This window comes from Haliotis asinina, chromosome 9 (assembly GCF_037392515.1).
Source record: "Haliotis asinina isolate JCU_RB_2024 chromosome 9, JCU_Hal_asi_v2, whole genome shotgun sequence".
NCBI classification, from domain to species: Eukaryota; Metazoa; Mollusca; class Gastropoda; order Lepetellida; family Haliotidae; genus Haliotis; species Haliotis asinina.
The window spans coordinates 24,576,283-24,591,863 of record NC_090288.1 but is presented as its reverse complement, the minus strand read 5'-3'; the positions used below and the strand labels follow the sequence as shown (position 1 = coordinate 24,591,863).

General features: G+C 39.4%; 1 protein-coding gene across 1 annotated transcript in view; it reads right to left on the bottom strand.

Moving 5' to 3' along the window:
- Positions 1-1,171: 1,171 nt before the first annotated feature.
- Positions 1,172-15,581, bottom strand: part of LOC137295913 (F-box/LRR-repeat protein 5-like) — a 58,786-nt gene continuing 44,376 nt past the window's right edge. The window contains exon 10 of the mRNA XM_067827490.1: positions 1,172-1,393. The gene's annotated coding sequence lies outside the window, so the exon portion shown is untranslated. The remainder of the gene's footprint in view (positions 1,394-15,581) is intronic.

The window sequence follows — 15,581 nt, the reverse complement described above, 5'->3', positions numbered from 1 at the left end:
CTACACAATAGGTTCAATTCAGCACCTGCCATCAATATAGAATTCTGTACACTCACTAGGCAACAAATTTCACACTCTACCATTAAATACGGGCTCTATGAAGCCCGCCTGAAAGCAAGGCGGCCTTTCAAGGGTGTTACTCTTAAAGCTCACCATAGGTGCCAAAGATTGGCATGAGCTAGGCAGCATCTAGGACAGGCTTTGTGCCATTGGCATTACACCATGTTTTCAGATGAGTCATGGTTTAGCCTCTGATTCACAGATGGCAGAAAACATTGTTGGTGCCATAGCGGTGAGCGGTATGCCAGAGCTACAATTATTGAGCATGATCAGTATGGGGATGGTAGTGTCATGGTGTGGGGAGTGGGTTACACATGACAGGTGATCAGATGTGGTCATTGGTAATGAATCCTTGACTGGTCAGCAATACGTCCTGTCATGGCTCCACTGGAAAGAATCACAGGAAGGAATTTTGAATTCCAAGATGATAATGCCATACCACATCAGGCCCAAATTGTCACACCTTATCTCCGAAGAGAGGGCATACATACATACATACATGTAACATCTATGGGACATTCTCGGTCAAGGGTGTACGCCAGGGACCCTGCATTCATCAACCTTGCCCAGCTTGGTGCAGCTCTCCAGAAGGAGTGGCCAGCAATACCACGGGCAACCATCGGGAAATTGATCAACAGTATGCCATCATGGTATCCTGAATGTGTTGAATAACATGGTGGACACACCAGGTATTGAACTTCACACCCAAATTTGATTTCATGAACATTCAGAGCAATTTCACATTCATTGTAATTTCATCAGTTCCCTTACTTTTTGTCGGCAGTATATTTCATGGCCACACACTCACCATGTGTGGTGTAGTATATCATGGCTAATGGCTCATAAGGTACATGATTTGAAGCACTTAATTATGAACCTTCTTAGTGATGGTAAGCTTCCTGAATATCTCGGCTTTCCATCATCTTCATCAAGTTCATACAATATCCAATATACTCATTGATACATTATTTCTAAGTTCCTGTCTGGGATAGTGTGTAAACAAACTACAAGGCTCTGTGTCTGTGTTTGTATGTCCACATGAAAACCTTGACATAAGTTGGTCAAAGTCAAAGAAATGTACCACTGACTTGTGTGGTCAACGTAAAATTAATACAATCATATCTGTTTGTTATTATTCAGCAATGACATTATAACTGATATCAGTAATTTGCACAGGTAAAATTGTGAAGAGTTGGTGATCGATAATTACACAATCCATTTTCATGGCAGGACTGCTGGTGATTGTTTTCCAGACCTTGATGTGCTGCTGCTGCTGTTTGTCATCACCGTGGTGAGCTCCAGCCAACATCATGGCACAAAACATCACTTTAATCTGCAAACAACAAAGGAAGCTTTACTTGTCTAATGTAAAACAAATTAATGAAATGTTTATACATAGAGCATTTTGTTTTGCTTCATATTGACTGGATATGTGTTTGAAGCACATTCTTAAAAAGGAACAGACCCATTCCAACTTTTCCTGTAGGCACCAAACTTTCCAACAGACACAGGTATTACAAATGGGTGGACTTTACCACATAGGTTGGAACTAACTTCACCAATATCTATTATTCCTCACTGGACCCGTGAAGGTTAGGGGTTAGAATAGGCCTTCAAAAACCCATGCTTGCCAAAGGTGACTATGCTAACAGGATTGGGTGGTCAGGATCACTGACTTGGTTGACACATCATCGGTTCCCAATTGCGCAGATTGATGCTCATGCAGTTGATCAAGAGTCAATATTTAGTAAATTAGAGACTTCTCTTGAAGAGGGCATAGACAAGTTTATAAAGTGTATTTTAGATTCGGCAGCCTGTACGAGGAGACAGTTTAGACAAGGTGATCTAAACCGTAAACCGAAATTCAACGAGGAGTGTATTGTAGCTAGATCGGAATCTGGGAAGGCCCTTAGGCAGTTTAATTGTTATCGCTCTGTGCAGAATCGTAGAAGGTATTGTAAAATCAGAAATAAGTGTAAGAGTGCCTGTAAAGCTTTTAAGTGTGAAGTGCAAAACACAAGGCTATCTCAACTAAATAGTACCCTCCACAGTCCAAATTTGGCAAAATATTCGCACCCTCCAAAGAAGCACCCCAACCATATCGAGTATATCATACACAGAATGGCTTTGCCACTTCAAGGACTTGTTTTCTAAGGACGATATTATCTATGATGCACATGATGATACAATAGATACAGATCATGGATGTGACGAGTTGAGTGATGTTGGTTAGTCTCTACTTGAGTCTCCTATTACAGAATTAGAAATAGTTAGCACTGTATTTTGTCTTAAAGCTGGAAAGTTTGCTGGGGCGGATAGTGTTAGTCCAGAGATGAACAAAACTGCCTTGCCTGAGATAATGATGCTCCTTGTTAAAAGCCTGGGCCCCTGTCCAGTACAGACTTGATTATTTACAGTCCTCCACCATATAACTGGAATATTGCTGAGTTCATCATAAAACTAAATTCACTATTCCACATTGACCACTTTTGTCCTTCGTGGTATGTCATTACCCTATATTTTGGTGACATCACACCCCTTTGGGGAATAGGTATCTGATGTGAAAACTTCTTAACAGACGTCCCATGCCTTCTGAGTGGTGATAAAAGGTAATCACATTTCTAGTTTGATAATCTTGAGTCTCAGTTTCAACCTATATGAATTTGTTTTGTTTTTTTCTAGTTGAATACTGTAAATCTTGAAATTGTTGCACCTCTTTACTGATGAGACAAAGTGTGACTCAATAATCAGACAGGTGAGATTTGTCATCTTCTGATGACTGTTGCATATTTGTACTGGTATTGGGTTTTGTGATACCATAATAGAAACAGCCATTTTCGAAATGCAAAGTTAAACTGGTGTAAGCAAAGACCAAATGCTTGATTGGCATTTTGAAATTGGCATCAGTTTTACCTGATGATGGAGCCAGAACAATCTCTGAAACATTGTGCTCAAGAATAAGCAGGAGATGAAATTCTATGTTCAAGCAAAGACCACTCACATTTTGTCACATGTCATTATTCACTCTCTGATTAACTTCAAGATTTACACAAAATGGATATTACGCACTTACAAGTATATCATATGATATTCTCGCACCAGTGATTGAGAGAATACATCTGACTTCGACTGAAAACCAATTCCAGAACACATCATACGCTTTCCAGCAATATAAAGTCCCTTGATGGACTTCAATTTAATGTCTGCGTCTGCTTCAAAACAACAATGGTGAACCTGGAGACTTTCTACTTCAAGCCTAAATCATGCACAGTTCATTCATCTAAACATTCCTGATATGGTCCTCTTCTGGCCATGTGAATAGTGGTGAATCATGGTTCATTCATACTACAAATCCTTATTGGTGGTCTGTGGACCAAAAAAGCCGATCCTAAACCTTTCCCATGAGAGAAACATCTCAGGCAAGACTGCACTTTCCTTCCTATAAAAGTTGTCTTTTTGAAAAATAGCAGGCATTTAAAAATATGGTCAGTAAAGAAACAAAATACTTACCTAACATTGTTCTATTCTACATGATTTATTAGTAAATGCTATGATACAATTACAATTTTGACATTTACTTCATGACCTTAAATAATTAAAATTTATGACACACCTGAAATTGAATTGGCACACTTAAATTATCATGACAGTGCCTGTGAGGTACACTTGAAAAAACTTCATTCCGATCTTTCCAGGATCCCTCTACATATTTTTTTCTCTATTTCCTCATGATACGCCTTCTCAGAGTCCATACATCATCAAAGCTGTGTTGCAGCAGTCATGATCACTGTCCTCGCTATTGCTAAATTGGCACAGAATTTCTACCTCATAAAGAGCAGGACTTGAATAGGTCTTAGCAACCAATGTTTGTTGTTAGAGGTGATTAAAGAAACTGGGTGATCAGGCTTGGTGACTTGTTTAATGGGTGTCTTCATATGCTAATGAACTGTGAAGGTCCGGGTTAGAATGCATCTTTATTAACCCATGCCTGACGTAAGAGGGTCAGGTAGTCAAGCTCATATACATGGCTGACACATTGTCATTCCCCAATCACGCGCAATCGATGTTCGATCAATGCTCAAGATGTTAATAACTGGATTGTCTGGTCCAGACTCGATTATTTACAGACCACCTCCACATAGCTGGAATATTTCTGAGTGTGGCATAAAACTAAACCCACTCATATGCTAACTGTGTGATACCCATCATGTATCAATGGATTGTCACAAGCAGACTTGCTGGCCTGATTACGTACAGACCACTCTTATATGGTTGGACATTCATAAAACAAAGCAGAATTTCTGTCAATCTACCTCTCTTCTTCTACGACCATGTGTGAAAACATGATGTAGGCTACGTTGACTCAAACTTTCTACCCTCTTGAGTCCTGCTGACCTCTGTCCCTACTCCATGGGAAGACCTTTCAATCATCTCAGTAAGCGTGCAGATTGCTCAGATGATCACCTGACAGCCTGGGATAGGAAAATATGATAGGAAATTTATGTTAAAATTTCTAAATATCCAAAACCTATCCTCAGAATAGGCTTTGCACGACGGCTTGGTTCCCAGTATTGTTCTATACCTATGTGTACCTGTATGTCTGTGGTAGAGTCATATTTATATTTGTGTAAATACGTTATCAATCTTTAAACAGTTTGGTTGTGGTTTTATTGCAGCAGATTTTTCATAGTATATATGGTATTTGTCTCTAGCTTGATTGCCCCAAGCTGGACCCTGGCTCTATTGTGTCCTATTGTGAACAATCCACACAGGGCACGCTATTCTTTGATCTCCAATCGGCTGGTTTAAAGTTGTATGTTTCCTTTTTACTAACTCAAATAATGTGTGTTTTTAGGTATGTTTATTAGTTGTTATTGTTTATTTTCATGTTTATTGCATCAAGATAACTATTACAAATTTTGATTTTACTATTCTAAGATGCTTCGGCGAAAGATCAAAGGCACCGACAATACTTTATCAGACGATAATGTGCACTTTTTGCAGTACGTCACAATGTGTTGACATCACTGCGCATTCCAGTCTGCCCCCTCGTAATCGAACTTTTTTGCATTACGTCACAATGTAACCGACGTCATGATGGATGTCAGCTGTCATCGCCTCATACAGCCTTCCAGAATAAACTGCTTCATCGCATCCTGTTTCTTGGTTTGCAGTTGCACCACACAACCAACATCACTGTGGAAACATTACGTTTATGTTTTCCGACGCATAAAATGTCTCATAGTTCGACTCAAAATCTTACAGAGACACGGTAATGTTGGCAATGTTTACATTCCCACAATGCAATCGTGGAATGTCGCTTGACTTGTCAGCTTCCTCTGAATGTACTGATCTGAACTTTCGTTGGTAGTAGAAATGAGGTGGTCATATTGCTATGTATGGTTTAAAAGAATCACAGATGTAATTAAAATGATCTAGAGAAGATATTTAACCCGAACATAAACCATAACCAAACTGTACATCATTTGTTTTTCTAGTAACGTTTGTCTTAACGTAGGGGGCTGGCACGTCAAAAGAACAGCGCGTCAGTTAGCCCTGTGCGAGGATTCTTAATTTAGGTCACAGAGACCGTCATTTGTTTTCTGCCATAGATTAATCGAAATTATTCTTAGAAGTTACGGCATCTTAGGAAAGAAATACAATTCGCTCTAGAAATACAGTTTGCGTCAGAGTGCTTTAACGCTATAATAGTTCAGGGCGAAAGTGTGCTTTATTACACTATACATGGTGGTAGAGCGAACTGTATTTCTTAAGTAACAATTGAAATGTTTTATGAGATTCAGTGTGCCTACACAACAGCCATCTTTGTCAGCCATGTTTTTTATCTGTTGCTAGTGAATGTAATGTACCACTTGATGTCATATCATTTCATAACTGTTTATTGTATATATTTCTATGAATATCACAGTACATATAACTGTAGGATATATGTATATTATGTAGGTTTGTTTTATAGAGTGGGTTACTTGGTGTTAAGTTATCTATAGATGGGTCAGGAAAGAATTCCGCCCGTTGCCCCCCCCCCCCCCCCCCCCCCCCAGCCCCATTTTTCCGAAGAAATGCAGTCCCAGGGATTTATTCCCCGAAGTAATATTCTAAAAAGGGGCACTGGTTTAAATTTTTGGGGGGTTAAAGCGTTTAATGGGGGTTTAGAAGTTTTGGGGTAATATTCAAAAACTTATGCATGGGTTGTATTGTACTAATTAACAAGCTCATTTCAGAAGTATCGGTGGCTCCCAGGAACAGCGGAGGTACACTAATAGATGAGGGTGGTGAGTTCAAGAGATCGAACCTCGTTCCCCGTGAATTTTTTTTTTTTTCGTTACCGTGTTGACACATGGAGGTAATACTGGCATAAGAACTAATTGTAGTAAAGGAATTGTGATGTCGCACTCTGTCAGTGGGTGGGTGCGAAATTTGAATGAAAGATCACCTGGTGTGATTTTGGTATGCGTTTCATGTATGTAATGACATCCCATGATTTAATGCTTTTTGTATAAAACATACACGTTGTCATCATTCCCATGTGAGACCCTAGCTGACTGAGTGTGGTACACATTCCCGGTGCAAGAGGAAGACAAAATTTAGAAGCCATGTCGTCATCCTCTAGTCTAGACATTCCCCCTAACATAGTACGAGATAGTGATCCCACTTCTTCTCAAGACCCACTTTTGGATTCTTTTCTTCCTTATGGGATGATGACATCGACCCAGCTCAGAGAGCGATTGACAACTTGAACGAAGACTAACTGATGGTTATCAAGCGTTAGTGACCGATCGACTGAGCGACGAATGAGTGACAGTCAGACCAGCAACTGTTCAGTGTCCAGCACAGGTGAATCTTTTCCACTTACTCAAAATATAAACACCAGCACTTAAAAGCCCTGCACCTACTTCCTGCAGACCCCTTCCAGTCAGTCTCTCCTCCACACCTTCAGCTGTTGATATAACGTCTCCCCAGCACCTGGGGTTGTAACACATTCCAATACTAAACAACCCATTCCCATGAATCTTTTGTTTTAATTTCACATTTAGGTAACACCGAGAGCACTGTTTCTTTTTGCCAGCAATACGGGGTGTTATCAACCCAAGCAACTTGTCCTAACTGTCGCACTTATGCAAATAATCGCAAGAGTCAGGCACCTGACTATCGTTTCCAATGTAACCACAAAGTACGTTAAGATAAGTAAGAAAAATCAAGCCCCAGGACGGTGGGGTACGTGGTTTTCTAGGTCGAATTTGTCACTGAGAAAAACTGTTTTGCTCACCTACTGCTTTGCTCATAAAATGTCATATGCAGACACAATCAGAGAAACGAGCATCAATTGTGATGCTGATGGGAAAGTCTTGAAACCTCAAGAGAAACAGTATCAGACTATTTCATGTATTGTAGAGAGGTATGCTCTGCAATGGTTGAAAAGAATGGTTTGGGGTTGGCTTGACGATGGAAATTGACGAAAGTAAATTTGGGAAACGTCAGTATTGTAGAAAAATTGGGTTAAGTTCTATCCTAAGTAAGGGGCATGGGGGTACATAAATGTATATTTCATCATTACTTACCACATATAGAGTAGCTGTGTATCGGTTAGTCTTGTAGAACATTGTTTCACTTGCCCCTGTTACAGGATAACTTTCCAACCAGGGTGACTGTTCATTGTAGCGCTAGATACATTGGGTAGGCTAGGTGGTTGGTGCTAAATATGTTGGGTAGGCATGATTGATTGATGATATGATTGGCAGAGACATCCGTGATCAGTAGGTGAACTTTGACCCATCTCGGAGGTCGTTCCAGAGTGCTATATAAGTGGCCTGGCTTTCTGTACTCAGTTGTCTAGCTTCGGTCAACCGAGTAACATCAGGTAAAATCGCCCTTCAGATCCTGTTTCAGGGTCATTCCTTCCCCGTTTTAAAAGTGGAACATTAAACTGTAGACTCGGCCATGTATCGTTAGGTTTCTTTTCTTAGTGTTAGGTTGGGTTGGGGGAAAATTGGGAGTAGGTAACGAACTATGGTCTATAGTTTTTGGGTAACATTTGTATAAGAACAGGGTTGGTTTAGGGGAGGCTTAAAAGTACAAGTTTAACAGATCTAGAATCAACCAGTTGATGCAATAGTGTGTCATGTATCAGCTGTTAAGTTTTAGTTTGTATTTTTCTATGTATTCTGTCTTGTAATAAGTTATTGTTAGTTGTTTGCTTGTTTCTGTTATTTTCCCTACTTGCCCGATTAACGAGTTTGAAAGTAAAGAGCACATCAGCCTGAAGCACTACATTTTTAAAAATACAAAACGCTAAGTCCAACGAAGGTTGATTAACATCTTGTTCCTACCTAATTATTTTTCAAGCTCAGTTGTCACTGGGTGAAGGTAACGCACATTAAAACCATGCCGATTACAGTATCATAGAGGTAGGATGGTAGAGGGGCAGTGGGTTTTGGGTGGTATTTGTAGGTAGACTAGACAGTCCTTCCTTTTCCTGTAGTTCTTTCTTGTTCCTGTAGAGACGTGCAACGTACAGAAATTATTTTTTGTAGGAAAGTGGTGGGAGGTAGTCATATTGTTACGAACTGTTGGAAGGCTTGCAATGGATTGTCTGACCTAGGTTACACCCATAGTACAGTTAACCATATAGAGAACCTCTAAACCCGCAACTCGCGGTAGGGCAGTACCGCGCATTCCTCTCTACAGCAGGTGGGGCTAAGCCTCGCTATCAGGCAGGGGCAATGCCAGAGTTCCTGGCTAGAGGTATTTATAGAATAGCACATAGGGCTCTGAGTGTGGACAAGTGGTAGAGGGGAAGGAGTGTCCCCAAGGTCTAGTGAAAATTGGATTATAAACTAGGCTAGGATGCTATGTGGTTTCTGATATTTGACACATTAATAAGAAAGCATAATACTTACAGTGAACTGCTATGAGTGTCAATATTCCAAAAATCAACCTTGATTTAACAATCCATAGTTTCTAAAAATGTACGCAATGTACTACATATTCACACAGGAGTACCAAATAATGTCCTTGCTGATGAGAATAATACAAATTAAACAATACTAGTGAGTATTTTCGCCATAAAAGTACTCCAACCACAACAACCACAACACATCCAGAAACTGGTAGTTTTTTTTCTTGTGTATGGGGTATCCAAGTTGTGCCCTCTGGTTCTCTACAGATTCTGACAATCGGCGTGATGTAATAGGCTTACCCACGTTTTCATTCCAATCAAGGATAGCTAGTTGTACATGCATCTGGTAGGCACTCTCTCCATACACAACCCGCTTGTCAACATACTGCAGCATGGCATTATTGAAGGACTCAACATAATGAGTGTCTTTACATAGAGAAAATAAATCAGCATTCTTGTACACAGGGAGCTTGTGTAAATAAGACGTTAAAGCTTGTGCAGCATCACAATTTGTGATTTGTTTTCGTTGAGGTTCATAATTTGGATCGCTTCTGCATCTGGATGTTGAATGGCAGTCTTTGTGTTGTGCCTGATAATGCTTGACAACGGTGTCAATATTTTGTCTAAGCTTTGCCGAGTCATTTTCACAGTTTTTCATAGCCCAATATATGTGGGTACGAATTGAGCCTGCTTTGTCATCAAGATCAGCAAACCATACTTCTCAGCTTTTTTTGAGCCCTCAGTAATGGAACAGATACTACTTGATAACCCTTTGGTCATATGCCAGGTGTCATTGGCGTTTTGTGTGTCACCTCGCTCCTTGACAAATTTGGTCACTGATGCATTGTTGTCATGAGCATGGACAAGAATAGGTACTTGGTGCTGATCAAAATATTCATCAATTTTGTGCACTCCAAGAAGTTCATGCCTTTGAGTGATAGGGTCATCTTGTTTTGTTATGGCTTCTAACTTCAACACCTTATCAGTTTTATCACCCAAACAGACAACATCTGAAAAACGAGCATTTCTTCTCCAACAATGCCTGTCATCAGTCATAATTTCAATTCCTTCGATATTGGAAGCCATGGAATAAGCTATTTCATCAACAAGGGCAGAATCTTGTGATTTTGTAGCCAAGTCCTGTACAACTGATTCATAAGATTTCTGGACTTCCTGCAAATATCGTTCACCAATATTTCCCAATCCAGCACCATCTGAAAATTTGGTGAATTGAGCTGGGAGCATACCTGAAGACAGGTAACCATGGACAGCCTTCAGGTTGACTAATAACTTCTCTCCTTCAACATATGGAGAGGAATACCAGTCGAGTACATGGTCCTTATTGCATTTTAGAGTGAGCTTGCTGGCTAATCTCACTTTTTTACTCTCCATGACATTTAATTTACCCCCACAAGTTGATACATGGTGATGTATCACTTGTGTTAGATGTTGAGATGCTGAAGGTGTGCACAAGAACATGTCCTCATTTAAACTGTTATCAAATGAGGAATACTGGTAACTCGGGAGTGAGGTATTGTCTCCAGAAGATGATCTGGTGTCTGTCTGGTCTGGTGTGTTGTCAAAACGGGTTTTGACATTGTGAGACAGATAATAGTCAAACACAATGTTCAACAGTTGGAATGTTGTTACTTGAGATATTTTACCTTGGCCGAGAAGCAGCTTGATTGAGTCCATCTTACTGAATAATTTTACTGTCTCCTCTTCGTTGTCATAGGAAAAGGTTAACCGTCCAGTGGATTTCATACTGGATCCAAGTTTTCGGAGCACATTCCTCTCTTTCCGGGCTGCTGGGTTGTCAGATGTCCGTCTCTTTCTCGGATTTTGCAGACAATGAACGTGTCTTAATCTTACATTATTTGATGGATCAGTTGAAGAATTTGTCATATCATGGGGTTGTCATGGGAATTTGTCATATCACTGACTTGGCTATAACTCTCAGTTTGACATAAACACAATTAAAATAGATTTCCATTTACACATCTTCTGTGAAAGGCAGGGGACATTATCTGTATAACTGTTTATTTTAATTACTCACTGGTGACAGATTGATTAATGAAAGACTTATAAGAGTTAGTGGAATTTTGCTGATACATGAATTGTTTAGATTATCTCAAGACAGGGGAAGTCATCGGTAATCACTTTCCTAATTAGACATGACATCCTAGGAATAATAAAATTCCATGAGTCAGTTTCACCCCCATTTCTGAGAAGGGACAACCGCAGGCAGTTCAGAACTATATGTGTGGGGGATCTTTGATACATCTATTGTGTCTTTTGGAGGAAGAAATGGATAGACAAAAGCTTGTTACCCTTCGTTTAACAGAAGAACAGGAGGAAGCAATTAAAGGACTTTTCATGCACTTCAACTGGGATTTTGATATTGTGCATGAAGAATATGAATCTAATCATGATCACCTAGATGAAGCCATAGCAAACCAAGATAAATCACCTGCAATCCCACCAGACAATGGTGTTTCACACAGTGCATCTAATGTTGACAGTGCATGTGAGCTGACAGGTCATGCAACAGATGACAGTACTGACCCTCCACTATCTGATGGCCAGTGTCCAAATTGTTTCTGCATTCCTTGTGTAACAGCTAAAAGACAAAGATGGCTTGGTAATGGCCAAGATCCAAATCTTGCAAACACGCAACTAAGGAAGTCAAAATACACAAAGTTTTGGAAAATGTTAAATGACAGAGGTGCTTGGCAAATTCCCAGTTATCAGATTAAAAAAACTCACCTTATCTGACAAGCCGATGCAAGGGGTGAAATAGTGTGGGAGGGTAGGACCGGAGACCAGCAAATAATGCCAGACTGTGTTTTAAATCTTGTACGCGGATTATATCCCAACCCACTAGGGGTTGACTACACAGGACATAAATGGCAATAAATTCCTCAGAGTAAATATTTGGTAAGTAATCTGTCTTACTACTGTACCTATAATGTGACTATATCAAGGACATATTTATATTATGAAAAAGAACAGACTATGGTTGTATCGAAACATAGTCTTGATTGCCTGCAGTATCAGCTGAGGGTAATTTCCTGCCATCATCTAGGGAATGCCCTCGCTTGTAAACATAACCTCTGACACATGAACTTTGTCCCTGTCAGTCAAACCACAGCAGCCAGCAAACATTCAAAGTTGTTTCACTGAAATATTATCTGTAACTCAATCATTAGACTCTAGATAGATTTGTAATTTGACATGAGAGATCAACGCAACTTTCACTAGTTGTGTGTGAAAGCTGAGCATTTCAGGTGTTTCTGTATCTCAAGCTATCAGTTTTAATAATTCCCAAGTGGAGAGGTGACTGATTTGAAACTCCCACTTCATATTTGTGAGGTCTCGCCAAATCTCGCGCTATTTATAGCACAGTTGTTGGTGTAAGGTAAGTGTATGCAGTATTGCATTTAGTGCCAAATACCACCACCGGTGTCTGTACATACCTGATCGAAAACCAGTGGTGGTGCATCAAAAGGCAAGTACCATCAACACACACTCAGCGACACTACTTTGCTCTACATCTAGCCGAATATATGTATTGCTGTAGTGCCAAAAAAGACATTTTTATGCAAATCCTATAGGACATTGGCTCCGTTTACTCGAGAGGCCAGTAAGAGGTACGTTGTACTTTTGAGTATTGATCAATTGTATGGAATATAGCTTACATATGGCGATGTTGTTATGCTGACCTCAACCGATGAGGACACCCATTCGATTCCTGAGGCTGAATATGGGAACGTCAGTTATTGCAAGTCATATACTGCTTTTCATGCCTTACACACATTATTGATGGTATAACTGTTGATTATTTTGGGTGACAGTTCATAAATTAATGTTTTGGGACAGGTACGGGCGGAATTCTTAACGATGGGGCATGCTGTGAAGATCTTGTAAGGTAGACTCAACACCATCACCTAAGTACCATATGTGTTTGTATGTATGGTATTATTGCCGCTAATATTTGTGGAAATGTATGTATTTTCTGTCTGATTATAATTGTAATGCTTTGAGACAGCAAGTAATCAATGTTCATTTTTTTTATTAACTGCATGTGAGTACTAATGATGTCTACCTGGAATTTATGCAGTTCAGGCAATTTGTATTTGTATATCGTGATTGTGTAATCTACTGTATTAGTATATGTGTGCTCTAATTGTTTTATTAATTATCACATTACAGGGTCGAAATCGAAACCAAAAGATTGTTTTAATAAATTGTGGCTGCAAGTGACCACTCATACCCCAGCAGGCGTTGGTCATCACCTAGCACCACCCCTTACCATGCTACATATCTCTAATTGGAGTGTAACTTCGCCGGTGGTTTTCCTGGGTCCATCGACAGTTGGTTTTTTTTCTGGATTCAATTTTGTTTTTTGTATACCTATCTTGGTGTTGGGTCCAACACTATCCAACGACAAAGAGTATCTCTATTGATATACTCAAATGCACTGTGCACCCTTCTTTTTTCGAAATCCCTATGTATTTAAAATTGGGTTTTTGCCCTGAGGTCCCATACTATCATTGTGTATACTACTGCTTAGAAGAACTGCCACTGTTGATGTGGCATTGTATTCTAGCAAAACTTTGAAAACCATACTGAGAGATTGCAGCAAACATTCTGAACCCAATTCAAAAGGCTACATTTGTTGTGATTGTGGAAGCAGATAAATTGGAGAAACTTGCAGACCCTTCAACTCAACATAAGATTTAAAGAAGGGGATAACCTCCCTAGCGCATCTTCAACATAAGACTTAAAGAGCATAAAACTTCAGTTGAAAAATCTGATCCCAAATCTACCCTCTCAAAACATACTGTCAAAAAATCCAAATCACTGTCAACTGGAAACACACTCAAATCCTGGTTTTCAATATCTGTAACTGGCGCAAAAGAAAACCAACGTAAGAAGATTAGTGCCTGAGGTCAATAGGGATGAAGGGGTGTGCTTGAATATACGTATTTACATATCTGGCTTCCTGTGTGTAGCCTACATTCACAGACGACAGGCGTGTACAATGAAGTCAATTCATCCATTTGTTTATTCTCAGCATTCATTCTTTTCTGTTTAAGTTGAACACTTTCTGAATATATACATTCTCGTCGTAACGGACACAAACAAGTGATTGACTGCAACAAAAATAGAAGTTCACATATTTCCTACGGCTGCTGCTTATCAAATAAACATAACATGTATGTTTTACATTGAGAAATAAAGTTTTCCATATCATTTTGTATCACTTCATATGTACACATGCTTCGGCATTCTATCTACATGTGGGGCATGCACATGAGACACCTACATTCCCCAAAACTGAATTAGAGTTACCTCCCATGATCTGAGTGTGAATTTATATAAAACACTCATAAAACATAAAGTATTTTGGCCTCAACACTGTACATCAATATAAATATACGGTACTGTTCACTTTATCATTATTCACCTGACAACTGGGCAAGAACTAGCCGGACTCTGAGGGTGTGGGTTCAAATACCGGATGGGACTCAACCGAAAAAGTACTAGAATTTGTACTTTACTAAGAAAGTGAAATTCCAAATATGACATATGTTGTAGCTAAGAAAGGTGAAAAATAAATCATGAAGTTGCTATCGTTAAGATTTGTCTTGTAAATACTATTCATGCCACTACCTGCATTAGGATGTTCGTCCTCAAAGGAGTTTGACGTGATAATCTTTATCCATGACATACATACCTTTAACTGTCCACAACATTATCCATCACATTTGTTCACTTGATCTTAAAAGGTTAATTCTGTCAATTCATTTAACATAAGTTAATGATGTCAGTGATGTTAATCAAATTATGAAGATGCACATGAATATCTTTGTGTTTCAGTGGATGGCTCTGATAACATTTTACAAAATTCTGTCCAGAGAGAAAACTGTGTGAAATGAGAGAGGCATTTCCCAAAATTGTATTGAATTGTTTAAGTGTTTAGTTCACATTTCTTGCATTACTCACAATAATATACAGTAACCACTTGCTCTAATCTTCATCAAGGTTTTACCAAGGAATAAAAGCTGACCAGCTGAGCTGACCACTGCAAGCAGTGAATGTTTCATTCAGACAGTGTGAACAAAAGGCAGAACAGCAGGGCATGATTACAACAATCATCTGGATGCATTCCATGATCTATACTGAAATTTCACATTATGATTTTGAAACAGTCCTTAACATGTGACAGATACAGGTATATACAATACAAAGTCTAATGAGCCATTTCACGGCCACACCAATATAAGACACAAGATCAATAGATCTGATATTGTAATGTTATCTGTCCTGCGTGCAGCTCACAGTTGGCTGCCCCAACACCAAGCTGCCAGCCACCTGCCCTGCGGGAGGCCAGCCTGCAACAATCAGTTGTCTATGTAGCAGGCAGCTTTATATATAACACACAATATTACTAGTTAATGCCTGGATCAGGTTATTCAAAAGTCAACAATAAAGTACACACAAATCTCATACCTCTTCTAATGTCAAGGTATCATAACATGGTCAGTTCATCCATAACCCCACTCACATTTACCCAAAACATTCTTCTGAAATGCATGCT